This window comes from Hyaena hyaena, unplaced genomic scaffold (assembly GCF_003009895.1).
Source record: "Hyaena hyaena isolate Hyena2069 unplaced genomic scaffold, ASM300989v1 scaffold_1560, whole genome shotgun sequence".
Lineage (NCBI taxonomy): Eukaryota > Metazoa > Chordata > Mammalia > Carnivora > Hyaenidae > Hyaena > Hyaena hyaena.
The window spans coordinates 32,944-47,435 of NW_024082180.1; positions in this window are offsets into that span (position 1 = coordinate 32,944).

The window sequence follows — 14,492 nt, forward strand, 5'->3', positions numbered from 1 at the left end:
GCATTTTTATACACCAACAATGAAACAACAGAAAGAGAAATCAAGAAGCTGATCCCATTCACAATTGCACAAAAAACCATAAAATACCTAGGAATAAACCTAACCAAGGATACAAAAGATCTGTATGATGAAAACTACAGAAAACTTATGAAGGAAATTGAAGAAGACACAAATAAATGGAAAAACATCGCATGCTCATGGATAGGAAGAATAAATATAGGTAAGATGTCATTACTACCCAAAGCTATCTACACATTCAACGCAATTCCAATCAAAATTGCCCCAGCATACTTCTCAAAGTTAGTGCACAACAAGCTTTTAAAACTAACAAAAGACAGAAAGCTAGCCAAAATGACGAAACGGAAGAACTCTCCTCTAAAGAAATTCCAGGAAGAAACGACAGCTAAAGAACTGCTCAAAACAGATATAGTAGGTCTTGTTTGTTTGTTTTTTTTTTTACAAATAGTTTATTGTCAAATTAGTTTCCACATAACACTCAGTGCTCATCCCCGTAAGTGTCCTCCTCTATGCCCATCCCCCCTCCCCCCTTGTTTTTTTTTAATCCACTTTGATACCCTATGTCTTTTGATTGGAGCTTTTTGCCCATTTACATTCACAGTGATTATTGATACATATAAACTTAGTGCCATTGTGTTTCCACTAAAGTCATTTTTTCTGGAGATTTTCTCTCTCTTTTTTTCCTAGTCTTTGTTGCTTTTAATCTCCCTTTCCCACTCACAGAATCCCCTTTAATATTTCTTGCAGGGCTAGTTTAGAGACCATGAACTCCATTGGTTTTTGTTTGTCTGAGAAAGTCTACTTTTCCTTCTATCTGAATGACAGTCTTACTAGGGAAAGTATTCTTGGCTGTATATTTTTCAATTGAGCATGTTGAGGTTATCATGCCCCTCCCTTCTTGCCTGAAGGTTTCTGTGGAGAGAACTACCACAATCTTCTTTTATCTTCCGTTAGTAGTTAACAAATTCTTTCACTGTGCTGTTGTTAGGGTTTTTCTTTATCTGTATATTTTGCCAGTTTTAGTGTGATATGTCTCATTGTTGTCATGCTTTTGTTGATTTTGATGGAAGCTCTCCATGCCTCCTAGATGTGGACGTCTGTTTCCTACCCAGTTTGTGGAAATTTTCCACTATAATTCACTCAGATAAAACTTCTTCCCTTTTCACCCTCTCTTCTTCTTCTGGGACTCCTTTGAAAAGAATGTCTTTACACTTATGTAGTTGCTGAGTTCCCTAAGTATACACTTGTGTTGCGATATTTTAATTTTCCTCTTTCCTGCTTCTTTTCCTCCATACCTTTATCTCTTATGCCACTTACTCATTCATCTGCTTCTTTTAGCCTTGAGGTCATGATATCCAATCAGTTTTGCATCTCAGTTACATCATTAAAAAAATTTCAGCCTGATTTGTTTTTAGGTCTTTTCTATCTGCAAAGGGTATTCCTCGTGTCTTCTATGCTTCCTCAAGCACAGCTATTATCCTTACGATAGTTTTTAAAAATTCTGTTTGATGGGGCGCCTGGGTGGCTCAGTCAGTTAAGCGTCTGACTTCAACTCAAGTCATGATCTCACGGTTTGTGGGTTTGAGCCTCGCATCGGGCTCTGTGCTGACAGCTCATAGCCTGGAGCCTGTTTCAGATTGTTTCAGATTCTGTGTCTCCCTCTCTTTCTGACCTTTCTCTTCTCTCTCTCTTTATCTCTCTCTCTCTCTCAGAAATAAATTAAAAAAACATTTAAAAAATAAAATAAATAAAATAAAAATTCTGTTTGAACAACATTACCTACATGTGTTTTAATTATATCCCTGGTAATGACCTTTTGTCGTTTTTGTTTCAGAAGGAATTCCTCCATAATGGCATATGTCTATGCCTCTGCCTTCCTCTGTGTTTTAGACAATCCTGTTATGTTTTCTGCTTCTGAAGGAGTGGCTTTATTAAGAAGAGTTCATATGCTGTCAAAGGATTGTCACTCCAGAAAGCATTTCTGGAGGATCCAGTACATGTTATAGTCACTGCAGATGAATCCAGAGGCTGCACAGGAGAGTCTCAGGGAGTCTCCAGGCTTCACCAGGCCTCCCCCAGACTCCACCGGCTGCACCTCACACTGGACACCTGCAGACAGAAGACATCCTGATGAGGAAACTGTCCCATATCCAATGCTTCTCTCACTCATATCCACTCACTCACTGTCTCTTGTTCACCTTGAATTACCTTTTTTTAAATAGTTTATTGTCAAATTAGTTTCCACATAACACTCAGTGCTCATCCCCACAAGTGTTCTCCTCCATGCCCACCCCCCCCCACATCCATCAGTCCTCGGTTTTGGTCAGCATTGAATTACCTTTTAAAACAGCAACAAGAAAACCCAGCCGAGCACAAACTCCATGGTGAGATGTCTGTGTTCTGTCCTGATCACAGAATGGGAACACCTGGGACTCCCAGGGCTGGGGCTCCTCTCCCAGTTGCAGGGTCAGGGCTGGGCTGGTTTAATCAGCACAGGCAGCGCCCTATTTGCATATCCTCTGACTATATATCAAACTCCAGACTTAGATTTCATTCTTTAAATGTGAACGACAGGGTCAAAGAGGCACTTCTAGGTCACTTTGTGTAGATGGTGCTGCGACAGTATTTAGAATTCTGATCTGAACACCGTTATATTTGCCGACGGTGTGTTTTTACATGTCTTTCATTAACATAGGTCATTTTCTCTGTACAAGTGTTTTACACAATTTTTGAAGTTTAGTCCAAAACAGTTTATTCTGTGCCATTTTAAATTGTATAATTTTGTTATTTCTCTTGCATATATTTTCAAACTGGTTTGTGGAATCATAGCTCTTTTTGTAGTTCTTCATTTCCTATCCTGCACTTTTCCTCATTCTTCGAAATTGGTTCTAATATTTTTTGTGGTGTCTCTAGTGTTTTGTTACATTTAAGATCATGCCATATGCAAACAGGTAATTTTTCTTCCTTCTTACTGATTTAATGTCTTTTATTTCTGTTTATTGCCTAATTTTTCTGGGTACATCTTCAAATTGTAGGAGCAGAAAGCTTTTCTGTTCTTTCCTTCTGGGTTTTCACCCTGTCTAAAGATTCAATTGACATAAGAGAGATCTACAGGAGAGAATAAATTTCATTTTGCAAGTGCACGACCTTCCTAATTATATGACACCCAGAGAATGAACAAAGCAGGTGGCACTTGTGATTTTCAGACAACAAAATTGAATTCGTAAAGAGTGAGAGAAAAAGTGGTTTTGGGGTATTAAATTAGTCGCCAAGTAACTAGGTTTGTCTGCAAAGCCTTCTTGTCCCTAAGTCCCTTACTCTGGTAGTAAGGCTGGTTTTCCCCTCCTGGGAGAAGGGAAGGGAGCTTTCCCAAGGGAGATTTATTTCTTGCTGTCAGGGGACAAAGGAGGGTGCAAGTGTCCTTGGACTGACTATTTTTTAAGTGACTTATTCAAACAAGCAACGTGACAAGATGACATAATTTGGGGGGCATATTTATTCTTCACATTATCATGTTGAATACTTATGTTGGGAGATGTCATCATTACCTGGCTTCTGATGTGACAACAAGGCTTCAGTATTATCTCTTCAATGTGCTGCCAGGTGTGGGCTTTTCAAAATGGCTATGGTTAAGTGAGGTAATTTCCTTCTGTTCCCTTTTAATTGAGCTTGTTTAAAATGAGGAACATGTGTTGAATTTTATCTAATGGTTATGAAGCAATTAATGATGATGTAGAGTCAATCATTCTCTCTGTTAATGAAGAGCATCACACTTACACATTTGTAGATGTTGAAGAGTCCTTGCATCTCAGGGATGAATCACACTGGATTATCATGTATAATCCTTTCAATGTGCTGTTGGATTCAGTATGCTCGGGTTTTATCAAGGAATTTTGTATGCATGTTAATCTGGGATATTAACTGTAGTTTCCCTTCTTGTGGCGTCTTTCTCTGGCTTTGGTGTGAGAATAATGCTGTCGTCAACAAACACATTTGGAAATGTTCCTTTTCATCAGAGTTTTGTAGTAGTTTGAGATATATTGGTGTTAATTCTTCTTTAAATATTGGTCGAAATTTTAATAATGCTATGTAATTCTAGGCTGATTTTGAAGGGTGTAGGTTTTAGATTAAGGGAATCTTATTAATTTTTGTTTTGTTCATTTTGTATTTTTTCATGAAACAGTCTTGGTGGATTCCATAATTCTACAAAATGTGTAGTTTGTTCTTGGTGATCTAATTGTTGGCCTATAAATATCTAAGGTTTTTTTTTTTATGATCCCTTTCATGTCTTTGGTTCAGTTATGTCTCCTCTTTCAGTTCTTTTTTTTTATTTTTTTATTTTTTAATTTTTTAATTTTTTATTTATTTTTTATTTATTTTTTTACAAATAGTTTATTGTCAAATTAGTTTCTACATAACACTCAGTGCTCATCCCCAAAGTGCCCTCCTCCATGCCCATCCCCCTCTCCCCCCCACATCCATCAGTCCTCAGTTTTTGTCAGCATTCAAGAGTCTCTCATGGTTTGCCTCTCTCCCTTTCCCCCACCATTTCCGCCCTTCTTCTCCCCCTTGTTCCTCCGTCAAGTTCCTCCTAATCCTCCTATACGTGCAAACATATGATATTTGTCCTTCTCTGTCTGACTTATTTCGCTCAGCATAACACCCTCAAGGTCCATCCATGTTGCTACACATGGCCAGATTTCATTGTTTCTCATTGCCATNTACTTATTTCTCTAGGCTATCTATGTTCTTTCATTTTTTATTTTTTTTATTTTTAATAGTTTATTGCCAAGTTGGTTTCCAATAACACCTAGTGCTTATCCCAAATGCCCTCCTTTTTGCACATCACCCCCATCCCCTCCTTCCATACTGCCTATGTTTTTTAAATTTCACTTATCTGTTCCAAATACAAATTTTAATGTAGTTGATTTGTTTTCTGTATTTGTGATAGTCTCTACTTTTTTTCTGGTTTATCTTTTTATGTGAATTTTATTTTTATCTTTCTATGGCAATAAAAATACCAATTATTTTTTTGAAGAAATCTGAATATTATACTAATTCATATGGACTCACAACACATGGAAGTGACAAAACAATCAGAAAGAGGAGAGAACCTGGAGACATCACACTTATTTCCTTCTAAATATATTTCAGAAGTTCATTAGCTACAACAGTGTGTTGCCAATACAGTGAGGCATATAGACAAGTGGAGCCGATTACAGAGCCCAGAAGTAAAAGTGTGCAGATGCAGTCAGAAAATTCTCCATGAGTAACAAGGGGGAGAAGAAGGGCGGAAATGGTGGGGGAAAGGGAGAGAGGCAAACCATGAGAGACTCTTGAATGCTGACAAAAACTGAGGACTGATGGATGTGGGGGGGAGGGGGGATGGGCATGGAGGAGGGCACTTTAGGGATGAGCACTGAGTGTTATGTAGAAACTAATTTGACAATAAACTATTTGTAAAAAAATAAAAAATAAATAAAAAAAAGATAAAAAAAGAAAATTCTCCATGAGGTTTCCAACAATACACAGTGGGTAAAGGACAGTGTCTCTTAAAAATGGTGTTGACTAGGGATGCCTGGATGGTCAGTCAGTTAACCATCTGACTTCAGCTCAGGTCATGATCTCATGGTTTGTGGGTTCAAGCCCCACATCAAGCTCTGTGCTGAAAGCTCAGAGTCTGGAATCTGTATCTGCCTTTCTCTGTGTGTCTCCTGTGCTCATGATCTGTCTCTCTATCTCAAAAATAAAATCAACATTAAAAAATGGTGTTGATATATACATGCAAAATACTGACATTAAGCCATAATCTTCAATCATACATATGGGTTGACACACAAAAAAATCTCAAAATGGATTAAGCAGAACACCTGACCCTAAATGCCTTAAAATACACACACACACACACACACACACACACACACACACACACACACGATAAACATCATGGCATTCACCTGAAAATGATTTATTTGATGTAAAAGCAAAATCACGGAGCCCAGAGGAAGACAATGGGGAACTACATCAAACTAGAAAAGGTGCAAAGCAAATGTTAGCAGAGGGATAAGGTAGTCTATTTAATGGGAGACATTACATGAAAAAATACTGAAAAGGACTGATATCCAGTAGAGGAAGGATTCCTTAAAGTCAATAGCAAAAATCACAATTATAATCATAACAACAAATTAATCACCTGATTAAAATTTGGGTCAAGCATGTAAATATCCATTTCTCCATAAAAGATGAATAAACGTCCATCCAGCATAGACTTGATGTTCAACATCTCTATCATCAGAGAAATCCACCCCCAAACCACTGAGTTATCACTTCACAGCTGTTAGCAAGGCTATTATAAAATACCCCAAACACAATGAGAACATATCAAGTATTGGCGAGGATGTGGAGAAAAGGCAATCCTAGAATTCTCTTGATGGGAGTACAACATAGTGTAGCTACTATGGAAAACGGTGTGGTGAAAATAACTCACCAAATCTAGTTCCCAATCTGTTCCCATATAGCTGCCTTCATTTCTAGCTGAGTGTGAGGAAATCCTGGGCCTCATGTTATGGGCGGAGGCAGGTGCAGGAGACAGATGGAACCAGTGGAACATTCCCAAACTATTCCAGGAGAATGGATCCCTGGATGCCATATTGTAAGTCTGGTCTCAAGATAAACATTGATACTGTTCCCTCCCCACTGGGTGTCTCTGGCCCAGAGGGAGAACAAAAGAAGTGAAGTGTAGAAACAACTTTTTTCTCTCATAGGAGCATGGAGATACTGAGAATTCTTGAGAGAGAGAGTCATGGAGCTGATTAAGATGTTGTGGGGTTTCGACAACCACAAAGGTCATTTCTCATGGTCTCTCTTCATAGACAACAAAGGAAAACCTTAAGACAGATACAAGGAGAGAGGAGTTCCTCAAATGAAATAAATTTAGATCGCTTGAATGAGTCAGTCTCCTCTGTTTGGAAATTACTTATACATATTTTAAACGGTGGCCAGTGCACCTGTGAGGCACTGAATGATTACATGCGTTGATTTATTACAGAGCTTGGTCTTTGTCAAGGTAGGCACTACTATTATGATCGTTTACTCTGAATATGAGAAGATATCTGTTTGTCAAGGTTTTAGAAAACAGTTTGTACTGTTTACTGATCAGGATGAAGTTTGCAGGACATGATGAGAAAGATGCTTCACAGCAAAACTGACTCTGAAACACTACTGGTTCTGGATATGAGGTCTGAGATCCCGGGTCCCCCTGGTGACCTGTGAGTCCCCTGGTGATCTGAGACCCCCCAGGTGATCTAAGTGGCCCTTGAAGTCTTGTGTGCTCCATGATGACCTGAGTGCCCCGAGGTAACCTGAGTGTCCCCAGGTGACTTGAGTGGCAACTGGTGACCTGAATGCCCCCTGGAGACCTGAGCATCCCCCGAAGACATGAACGCTCCCTGCAGACATGAGCAACCCTGGTGTCCTCAGCTTCCCCTGGTCACCTGTGGGCCCCAGGAGATCTGAGTGGTCCCCGGTGTTCTGAATGTCTCCTGGTGACTTGTAGGTAACCTAAGGGCAAGTTGCAAACTTTGGGCCCATGCTCAGCTCTCACAAGTCCCCTTGTGGCTTTTGAGCCAGCTCTTTGGCTAGGCCTATTCTGTCCTGTTAGATCTTAGAAGTGACTCTGATTGCGTGGCTGTTCATCCTGGGGGAACCCCCAAGGGTTTGGCCAACACCTGCTTTATCCCTCCTCCCTCTTGCCTAACTAACTGTATAACAGATGAATATGGGGCTCTCATGGTCTGGGCTGTAGTCTGTACTGTAGAATATATGATAATATAGGAAACATCCACTCCTGGGGTCAGTGGATCCAATTCCACTGGAAATTACTGGTTGAGCTGGAGAAGCCATAGACATGGCCCTGAGGTGCAAAGTGTGCAAGCAACTCACCAGTTGGGCCCGACCCTTGTAGCTGCACCTGGGACAGGACAGCTGGGAACCAGAAGACTCAGCCTGGGCCGGTCTCTACCAGTCACAACCTTCCCTATGGTCTCACCTCTGACATCTGATCCTCAACCTAGGCAGCTGTCACAAGGCACAGAGAAGGCCCTAGAATCTCCTCTGTTTATATAACACAACCCCAGAGACCTCATTCCTGTGTGAGGAGAGAGGTGTGGGCTCTCACCTGTCTGAGGGTATATCTAAGCCTTGATATTGAGCAGATGTTTGCACGGGTGGGAAGGAGCATGTCCTTATAAGTAGACAGTGGCTAAATCAGACTTCCCTGGTTCTCCTAGGACCATTTGTGGGAATCTCTTTGTTAATTCCACAAGACATGTTGATCTCGGGTGGGGAGTACCCAGCACCTATGTGCTCTGGAATGTGGAGTATATGGATACAGATAATGGTCTAGTACTTTCTATAAGCATGTGTCTTTGAGACAAACGACATGAATTGGGACTTATTGGTACAACTTACAAAATCACTTGCACAAAAAAAGGATTCTATATATGATCTGTTATGTTCTTCATCTGTTGTACATCTATCTGTGAATTATAACAAAATTATTATTCCAAAGTAATTTTTAAAATGTTATCAATTTGTTTTCAATAAAACTAAGTTGTGAAAAAATTGCTACTAATAAATTGTAAACCAGTAATCAAGAAAAAAATTAACAGCCTTTAAAGTCACTATATGATCTTGATTATATTCTAGACACCTGTACAAATAATAGAAATATTGGGAAAATGGGGAAGATAATATCTTAAATGATAATCACAAGCTGATTGTTACTTTAAGTTGTTTTGATAAATAGTATTGCACCATAAATTCATATGTTGAATATAAATATGTGACCTATTTTGGGGTTTAAAATATGATATCAGTTATTCAAACAATTGTAGTAAAAATACTGGAAGTACGAAATGTAAAATATATTCATTATATATATGTCGTCATTGATTTTATTTTTTAAATTCATTTTCTCTTTTATTGCTTACGTTTTTGACAACATATCAAGAAAACCACTGACTAATCCAAGGCCACAAAGATTTACTATTTCCTTTAAGGGTTTTATAGTTTTAGCTCTTAACATTTGTCTCTGATCAATTTTGAGTTAATTTTTTAATAGTTTATTGTCAAGTTGGTTTCCATATAACACCCAGTGCTCATCCCATCTAGTGCCCTCCTCCATGCCCATCACTCCCCTTCCTCTCCCTCCCACACCCCCATCAGCCCTCGGTTTGTTCTCGGCTTTCAAAAAAGGAGTCATACCAAAGATTCTAGTGAAAGAAGGGCATTCAAAGTAGACAAACATCCACCATATTTTGTGTCAGTGACTACATTAAAAAATAATCAATTGCACAAATAGCTTATATTAACATAACTGAGGACAGCCTGCTAACTATTCACAGCTAAACTGAGAGGTTATAATTGAGAGAATGGAATAAAATGAAAAGTACCCAAAGTCGACTGTTTTGGTGAGAATTCAGTGGTGATGCAGGTAAATGAGAGAGACTGTGAGGGTCTGCACACATGGGACTCCTTCTTCACGTTCACCTGGGAGACTACACATAACCTGAGCAGAGTCACAAGGAGGCAAGTGTGTGAGATCAGTAATTGATGTTACACGGTCTGGAATGTATGAGACACACGATCAGGATGACAGACAGAAGAAGAACCACATTAGATTTGCTGTTCTTGAGAACAACCCTCCAAAAGAATGTCATGCTCAGTAGAGAAGTGGTCCTGACCTCATATCCATGGGGCACAATTGCACCCCAGGGACCGAGGTATGATTTCAGGTGTACATCCCTGGGATGTCGCAAGAATGTAAGGACACTGCGTGGAAAGACCTTTCCTGTGTCTGGTCTGAGGTTGGGGTCAGTGCTGGCTTCATGCAGGACATCGCATTCCCTGTCCATCAGAGCTTCATGTCCCTCCTGTCACCACAGCCTGCTTCCCGGACAGAGAGGAGGCAGGAGGGCACGGGGAGAAATGCAGAGGTTTTATTCATGTCACTTGGAAACACACCCTTGTCTCATATTGAACAACATCCTGGTTTTCTCACACATGTTAATATACATTTGGTGTGTGTGCCTTTGTGAGGCTGAGGTACCACATAGTCCATGATGGCATCTCAAGTAGTGCATCTGAGGCTGTGCTCCGGGAGAGCGGGGAAGGTATGAAGGAGAAATGGTAAATTGAATTCATCTCTCACAGAAGGTGGTGGATCACCGTGCATGTGTGGGGAGGGCTGGAAAATACGTCCTAAGGAATTAAGGTTCAGATGCACAAGGACAGTAAGCATTACCATCTATGATACAAGGGACGTTGAACCGTGAGTGCATTCCAGACCCTGGGAGGGAGACATTGTCTTGGAATATGCATGGACATGAATGGAGTAACACCACTCTTATGAGAGCCAGGCAGAGAAATGCATTCTGCCACGAGGAAGGAGCCACACATTGTCTGCAGTAAGATCCTCCCTGATGGATTTAGAGGAAGGGACATCACAGGACCAGAAATTTAAGGTGTGTAATTCTAGGCAATAAGAATCCCGTTAAAGCTTCAAAAAGACACACAGTCCTGATGACATTTTTTTAAATTTTTTAATTTATTTTTAAATATTCTATTGTCAACTTGGTTTCCATATAAAACACAGTGCTCATCCCCACAAGTGCCCTCCTCCATGCCCTTCACCCCCCGTTCCCTACACCCATCCCCATCAGCCCTCAGTTTGTTCTTGGCATTCAAGACTCTCTCATAGTTTCCCTCCCCCCTTTTCCCCCACAATTTCCCCCCTTCTTCTCCCCCATGGTCCTCCGGTAAGTTCCTCCTAATCCTCCTATACGTGCAAACATATGATATTTGTCCTTCTCTGCCTGACTTATTTCGCTCAGCATAACACCCTCAAGTTCCATCCATGTTGCTACACATGGCCAGATTTCATTGTTTCTCATTGCCATGTAGTATTCCATGGTATAGATAAACCACATCTTCTTGATCCATTCATCTGTTGATGGACACTTAGGCTCTTTCCATGTTTTAGCTATTGTGGAGAGTGCTGCTATGAACATTGGGGTACATGTGCTCCTATGCCTCAGCATTTCTGTATCCCTTGGGTAAATTCCTAGCAGTGCTATTGCTGGGTCATAGGGGAGTTCTATTGTTAATTTTTTGAGGAACCTCCACACTGTTTTCCAGAGAGGCTGCACCAGTTTACATTCCCACCAACAGTGTAGGAGGGTGCCCGTTTCTCCACATTCTCGCCGACATCTAGAATCCTCTGATTTGCTCATTTTACCCACTCTGACTGGCGTGAGGTGGTATCTCATTGTGATTTTGTTTTGTATTTCCCTGATGAGGAGGGATGCTGAGCATTGTTTCATGTGTCTGTTGGCCATCTGGATGTCCTCTTTGGAGAAGTGTCTGTTCATATCTTCTGCCCATTTCTTCACTGGAGTGTTTGTTTTCCAGGTGTGGAATTTGGTGAATTCCTTACAGATTTTGGATACTAATCCTTTACCTGATATGTCATTTGCAACTATCTTTTCCCATTAAGTCGGTTGACTATTAGTTTTATGGATTGTTTCCTTTGCGGTGCAGAAGCTTTTAATCTTCATGAGGTCCCAATAGTTCATTTATGCTCTTGATTCACTTGCTTTTGGGGTTGAGTCAAGTAAGAAATTGATGCAGTGGAGGTCAAGGAAGTTGTTTCCTGCTTTCTCCACTAGGGTTTTGAAGGTTTCCTGTTTCACATTCAAGTCCTTTATCTTATTTTTGTGTGTGGTGTGAGAAATTGATCTAGTTTCATTTTTCTGCATGTTGCTCTCCAGTTCTCCCAGCACCATCTATTAAAGAGGCTGTCTTTATTTTTTCCATTGGATACTCTTTCCGGCTTTGTCAAAGATTAGTTGGTTGTATACTTCTGGGTCCAATTCTGAATTTTCTATTCTATTCCATTGGTCTATGTGTTGTTTTTGTGTCAATACCATACTGTCTTGACGATGACAGCTTTGTTCTAGAGGATAAAGTCTGGGTAGGTGATGCCTCCCGTTTTGGTTTTCTTCTTCAATATTACTTTGGCTATTCGGGTTCTTTTGTGGTTCCATACAAATTTTAGGATAGTTTGTTCTAGTTTTGAGAAGAATGCCGGTGCAATTTTGATTGGGATTGCATTGAATGTGTAGATTGCTTTGGGTAGTAATGATATTTTAACTATATTTATTCTTCCAATCCATGATCATGGAATATTTTTCCATTTCTTTGTCACTTCTTCAATTTCCTTCATAAGTTTTCTATAGTTTTCATCATACAGATCTCTTATATACGTGGTTATGTTTATTCCTCGGTATTTTATGGGTTTTTGTGCAATTATGAATGGTAACAGTTTCTTGATTTCTCTTTCTGTTGCTTCATTGTTGGTGTATAGAAGTGCAACCGACATCTGTATGTTGAATTTGTAATCTGCAACGTTGCTGAATTATTGGATCAATTCTAGTAGGCTTCTGGTGTGGATTGTCGGGTTTTCTATGTAGATTATCATGTCGTCTGCAAAAAGTGAGTTTGACTTCTTCTTTGCAAATTCTGATGCTTTTATTTCCTTTTGTTGTTGCATGGCTGATGCTAGGACTTCCAGCACTATGTTGAACAACAGTGGTGAGAGTGCACATCCCTGTCGTGTTCCTGATCTCAGGGGAAAAATTCTCAGTGTTTCCCTGTTGAGGATGATATTAGCTGAGGGCTTCTCATAGATGGTTTTTAAGATGTTAAGAAAGTTCTTTGTATCCCGACATTCTCCAGGGTCTTTATTAAAAAGGGATCCTGTAATTTGTGAAATGCTTTTTCTGCATCTATCGACAGGATCATATGGTTTTTATCTTTTCTTTTGTTGATGTGATGTATCACATTGATTGAGTTGTGATTAATGAACCAGCCCTGTAACCCAGGAATGAATCCCACTTGATCTTAGTGGATAATTCTTTTAGTGTGCTATTGAATTCGATTTGCAAGTATGTTGCTGAGGATTTTTGCATCTATATCCACCAAGGATATTGGTCTTTAGTTCTCCTTTTTTGCTGGGTCTCTGTCTGGCTTGGGAATCAAAGTGATGCGGGCTTCATACAATGAGTCCGGAAGTTGTTCTTCAATTTTTATTTTTTGGAATAGTTGGAGAAGAATGGGTGTTAATTCTGTTTTAAATGTCTGGTAAAATCCCCCAGGGAAGCCATCTGGCACAAGGCTCTTATTTGTTGGGAGATGTTTGATAACTGATTCAATTTCCTCACTTGTTATGGGTCTGTTGAGGTTTTCTATATCTTACCGTGTCAATAAGGTATTGAGTGTGTGTTTAGGAATTTGTCCGTTTCTTCTAAGTTGAGCAGTTTGTTGGCATATAGTTTTTCATAGTATTCCCTGATGACTGCTTGTATTTCTGAGGGGTTGGTTGTAGTCAGTCCATTTTCATTCATGATTTTGTCTATTTGAGGCCCTCTCTTTAGTTTTTGAGAAGCCTGACTAGAGGTTTGTAAATTTTGTTTATTTATTTTTTTTTTCAAAAAACCAACTGTTGGTTTCATTGATCTGTTCAACTGTTTCTTTGGTTTCTATATTGTTTATTTCTGCCCTAATTTTTATTATTTCTCTTCTTCTACTGGGTTTGGGGTGCTCTTGTTGCTCTCCCTTAGTTGCTGTAGGCGTCCTTTAGATTTTGTACTTCAGCTTTTTTCTAATTTCTTTAAATAGGCCTGGAGTGCAACGTCATTTCCTCTTAGGACTACTTTCGCCGCATGCCATAGAGTTTGGATTGTTGTCTTCTCATTTTCATTTGTTTCCATATATTTTTAAAATTTCTTCTCTAAATGCCTGATTGGCCCGTTCATTCTTTAGTAGGGTGTTCTTTAACCTCCATTTTTTGGGGGGTTTTCCAGACTTCTTCCTGTGATTGAATTCAAGTTCCATAGCACTGTGATTTGAAAGTTTGCATGGTATGATCTCAATTGTTTTATATTGATTTAGGGTTGCTTTATGACCCAGTATGTGATGTATCATAGAGAATGTGCCATGTGCACTTGAGAAGAAAGTGAATTCCATGGCTTCAGGATGTAGAATTCTAAATATATCTGTTAAATCCACCTGGTCCAATGCGTCATTTAAGTCCATTGTGTCTTTATTGATTTTCTGTCTAGTTGAACTGTGCATTGCTGTAAGTGGAGTATTAAAGTCCCTTGCTATTAGCACGTTCTTATCGATAAGAGTGTTTCTGTTGTGATTAATTGTTTTATGTGTTTAGGTGTTTCCATACTTGGTGCGTAGACAATTATAATTGTTAGCTCTACCTGCTGGATAGACCCTTTAATTATTATATAATGCCCTTCGTCATCCATGGTTACTGTCTACATTAAAGTCCAGTTTGTCTGATATAAGTATAGCTTCTCCAGCTTTTTTTGACTTCCAGCAACATGATGCATATTTCTCCATCC